The sequence below is a fragment of the Notothenia rossii genome (assembly GCF_949606895.1).
Source record: "Notothenia rossii genome assembly, chromosome: 8".
Classification (NCBI taxonomy): domain Eukaryota; kingdom Metazoa; phylum Chordata; class Actinopteri; order Perciformes; family Nototheniidae; genus Notothenia; species Notothenia rossii.
This window is the reverse complement of record NC_136906.1, coordinates 56,890,358-56,895,701: the sequence shown is the minus strand read 5'-3', so window position 1 is coordinate 56,895,701 and position 5,344 is coordinate 56,890,358.

Here is a 5,344-nt window from a genome sequence, read left to right as displayed (position 1 = left end):
ACGGAAACAAACGATTATGACGGAGAAATTATATCATGAAAGTTACGGTGCTTATTAAGCTTTTTAAAACGTATGTGGTAAGTTGCCAAAGTGCTTTGTTTTGAACGTTCATCAGTATTATATTCAAAAAGAGAAATATGAACGTTAGTTTTTACTGAAATTATCAAATAAAGTCAACATTTCACTGAGCTGTGTGGGGTTTGTTCAACTTTTAAAATATGTGTGAATGGTGATATACACAGCAATAGATGTTAAGGACTAACGTTTATAATAAATACATTTGTATTTATTTTAAGATCTTTTCATACAATCATACGTATTGGGATCATTTGACGAGCATAAGTTTCACTTTCCTTTTTTATTTCAATTCCAACTTTGGTCATGAAGAATATGTTTCTCTGTTGTCCACGTTCATAAAGCATAAAACAACAGCATCAGAGCACGGTGCAGAGTCTCTAGATGAGTTAACAGTAGTCCCTCGTTCTTATTAAACATCCATGTTGTAGTCCGCTGTATAGAGATCTGTAGTTTCCATAGTTTCCCCACAGCAGCAGACGCACATTCATGACGTCCGCTGGCGCATCATAAACACGTCGGATAGTGAAAGTGCATTCGGATTCTCTAAAGTACCGCAGTCTCTTCTCCTAAGTCCTTTTGAATTCTCCTATCCACCCCGTGACGTTTCACTCTGAGGTCAAGGAATAGACGATAGGGTTAGAACTTAGGAGCTCATTTTTGGACTATTCGACTGCAGCCCAGGTGCACCTGCGCAGCAGGGCGACAGAAAAGAAAACAAGGAGGGGAGCACGTAACACATGTCTACACAGACATCCACTCGAAGTCAACAATTTTCTGAAGAATTTGCTGACATGGGGGTTTAAAATGCCATGCCTCTTTTTGGCTTTCGAGCCCATCTCAGGGTTAATGCACAGGAAGGACCTGAAAACAATAAGCCAAGACAACAATTTCTATTTTACATAGATTTTCAATTTAAGTAAAACCTGCACCAAAGAAATACATTTGTATTTAAAGCCAAGCAAGAGCGATAAAAGCAAGAAAATAACTTAATTTGTTGTGTTATCACAGAGGATGGTCTGAATACAGTATTTTACTGTGAAATAATACAGTAACATGTTGTGAAATCCTGGTAATCATTTATCCTGTACATTCACAGTGATTAACTGTGCCTGCATTGATTTCACTGTGACATTCAAAATTACAGTATTATATTGTGAACATTACAGGTAAAGACTTTAAAGTGGTAAAACAGTAATTTATTGTAAAATATTACAGCTAAATATTGTGAAATCATGGTAATATTTTACAGTGTATAGTGAACCCCCTCCTACTACTTATATGTTGTTTCAGTTACTTCTTGCAATAATTTGTTTCCTTCATTTCAATAATAGCTATTTTAACAAAGGAAAGGAAAGGAAGGTTTGTAATTTTGAAACCAAAATAGCATTTCAGTGTTGAATTGTCACTCTGGTAGGACCATTGTATGCTTTTTAGCACAACCCTAATGCAGAGTAACATCCATTTGTACATATAAAGAGGATTTTGTACAACCTTAAAGCATTCCAGATTATTTAAATGTTCAGAGTAGCCCTCTCAGACTGCACCGAATCAAGCTTTTGAACAGAATTATACATATTTTATAATGTATGTGCCTATTAGCATTCACTCAAGCAATCTGTCTGCTACAAACTCTCTAAATTCTCTGCTCTTTTGCCAGTTTATAGTCTGAATATAACACAATTAGGAAATATTACTTCCCATAACTAGAACCACAGATGCTTTTCAGGGGATTTATTTTCCTCTATCTGTCTTTTGAGTACAATATAATTTTTATTAAAGGGATGTAATTTCCCAAAACACCCTAACAGCGATTTATTTGGCGGTTTTACCCAGGTCCAAAAGATAAGCACATATTAATCTAAGGTTAGGAACCTGTCTGGCCTGGACATATGTTTTACATTTTGTTAAATGTAATGGCTACCAGATTGAGCCAAGATTAGTAAATCATACCGAAACACACAACAGCATTTAAAAAAAAGGTGGTACAGCTGTTGCCATGGATCCCACATCCCATCGGGGTGAGACAGCCATTCATCTTGTTTGGCTTACAGTTGTTAGGGAAGCACCGTCAGGGCACAGACAATTTACAAATGTGCATTGTGGCTGTGTGTGACCTCAGCGGGCCTTTGTACTAAGAGGTTGTTATCTCTGCTATTTTTTTAGGCAGTAAACACAGAGGAGTGATAATAAAGATGGATGGGGGCTGATTAGACCTCGAAGAATGCACATAGTGAATATCGAATGGAGTTTTAGCTTTATTACCATCCCCAATCTTAACATTAAGGCGAAATACCTCCAAAATAACGGCCTTCTCGTCAGCATCAGCTTTATTCTTTGTGTGGTGCTAGCATCAGCATGCTAACACGCTAATAACCCGTGTTCAACTCTGACGCAGCACACTGTTGTTGTGAGTGATATTCACTCTGGCATGAAAAAGCAGCAACATACAGTATATGGTGTTGTTATGACGTTGCTCCTACAATGCTCTGGTTGGTCGAACACAAACTAGTTCATTGTGTTTTCAAAGCAGGGGAAACGACAATTGGTTCAACTCTGGCCCCAACAATCTTCTCGCCCAGCACCAATAACCAAGACCCACGAATGTCGGAGGCTTATGACTTAGACTGTGGTGAAATTGCCCTGAGAAATAAGATGAGAGAAGAAAGTTGTTGCTAAGCAGTATCGCCAAGAACACATACTGCCTATAACGAAGAAAAAGAGCAGCATGAGCACAGCTCCGACTCAGTTCGTTGTTGTTGTCGTTGTTGTTAATGTTGTTATTGTTGATCATGCAGTGTTGCTGAGAAAAGCATCTACGTAAACATTAACGTTATGACATGGCTCCTACAGGGCTCTGGTCAGTGGAGAAGCAAACTAGTCCTTAAGTGGTTTGCCATTTTGAACCAATTGCTGTCACAATCTTATGAAGGACCCAAATGCAGCACTCGAGAAACCACGGAGTATTGGTAATGTACTTTATCGGTAATAATACCAGAGCAGAGGGATACCGGATGATGTACAGGCAAACGAACCGGAGGACAGCGGGCAGAAGGTGAGTCAGGGCTTGGCAGAGGGTCAGGGAGCAGGCGAGGCGGTCAGCCTAGGTACAGGCAGGGTCAGACAGCAGGCAAGGCAGGATAGTCCAAGGACAGGCAGGATCAGGGATCAGGCTGAGCAGGCAGGTCGGGGACAGGCAGGGTCGGAACCGGGTAGGCAATCTGATAATGAACGTGTGCAAGACTAGCATAAGGCAAAGTACGATCTGGCAACGGGTGTGTGTCTGGTGAGGGTTTAAATACTGGCAGTGAAACTAATGGGTGCAGTAGAGAAAGAGAGTGAGCAAAAACGTAGGTGTGGTTAACAGGTGAGACAGGTGAATGGAAAACTACTGGTGAATGATGAAGCAGACTGTGACAATTGCGAACCAAGCTAGCACTGTTGTGTAATAGAACCTTCGAATGAAGAACCAAGCACAGTCTATTTCAAACTGAACCTTTACTTTATATTCCTTAAACAGTTTCCAAAAAGAACGGTGGAAGACAGAGAAAATGCGCTCGACATGCTCGTATTCAATTTTGATAACAACAGGAAGCAGTTAGAGGAAGAGACATACTTGCACTTCAAAATAAAAGCATTTCTTGTAAAACATACCTTTTAACTTATATCAAGATATCAAATGCTTTACTGCCTTAAATAACAAGTTACAACATTCTCCCGCACGATGAACATTCTTTCATCACTTTTCAGTCCATTAACTTATCTCTAATGGATATATTAACTGAACAGGTCTCCTCAACAAACTGCCCGTAGAAGTCCGGACAACGCTCCCTGGAAACAGGTCTGTTATCCTACACATTTTCCAATTCTGCCTGGGAGTGTTGTCCTCTCCGATGAGGATGACATCTCCCACCTTCAGCCAAGTGGGTATAGGTGTTTCACACCTGTGAGCTGATTTCAACTCCATCAAGTAGTCCTTTTTCCAGCTGTTCCAAAAGCTGCTTAAGAGTCTCTGCCGGTACCGCCATCTCCGGCTCATGTCCTCTCTGCTCGCATTGTTTGCCTGATATGGTGGAAGCAAAGTTTTTGGTGGTAGAGAGGTTAGTCTTTTCCCCACTAGGAAGTGAGAGGGGGTAAGTGGCTGAGACTCTGATGCATCATTGTGTACATAGGATAGAGGCCTGGAGTTCAACACAGCCTCAACCTCTGCAAGCATGGTTGTTAGCTCTTCAAAGTTCAGTGAAGCCTTCCCCATGACCCTCTTTAAACATGTTTTAACAGATCTCACTAATCTCTCCCAGAGGCCGCCCCACCAAGCAGCTCGCTCAGCAATAAACTTCCATGTGACCCCCTTGTCAGTGAAAAACTATGTGAGCTCTGAGCCCTTGAATGACTTCCATAGTTCCTTTAGATCTTGGTCTGCTCGTTTGAATGTTTTATCATTGTCTGAGTAAATAACTGTACACAGTCCCCGTCTTGCTATAAATCTCTTTAAGGCTAAGAGGAAACTTTGTCGTCTGATCTGACACTAACTCTAAATGCACTGCCCTGGTGACAGCGCAAGTGAAAAGTGCAATATATGCCTTCTTAGCCTGACCGCTAGACTTGACATGCAATGGCCCTGCAAAATCTACCCCAGTTACTTCAAAGGGTGGAGACTCAGTCACTCGGTCTCTGGGTAGTGGAGCTGCATCCGCTTGACCAGCTGTCTCCCCCTTAAAATCCAGTATCTCTCTCTCACCTCAACCAGAGTATCTCTGACCCCTGAATGCATCACTCTCTCATCACAGCGCTGAACTATTAGCTCAGTGTATCTGTGATCTTTAGGTAGCACCAATGGGTGTTTCTCCCTAAAACTGAAATCAGAGTGCTGTAGCCTACCTCCTACACTCATAAGGGCATTTTCATCTAAGAATGGTTTCAAGTCTTTGATTTTCGAATCTCTCTTTATGTTTTGTCCAGATTTCAGCTGACACATTTCCTGGTTGAAATGTTAGGTTGGGTTAGCTTTGCCCAGTACACTTCTGCTGCTGTGAGCTCTTCTGAAGTTAGCTCTCCCTGAATCCTTTGATTAGAACGGGCATTAGCTATGTACCTTTTCACCCATGCAGTTATCCTCAATACAGTTTTTAACCTGCTGTATTTCTCTAGGTCTAGTAGTGTTTCAGCTTCTTCAGTGCTAGTAAACTGTACTACAGCCTGAAACTTAGACCTAAGCTCAGCGTTCACCTCATCTGCATCACAGCTCTCATCAATGACTCCTTCTCCA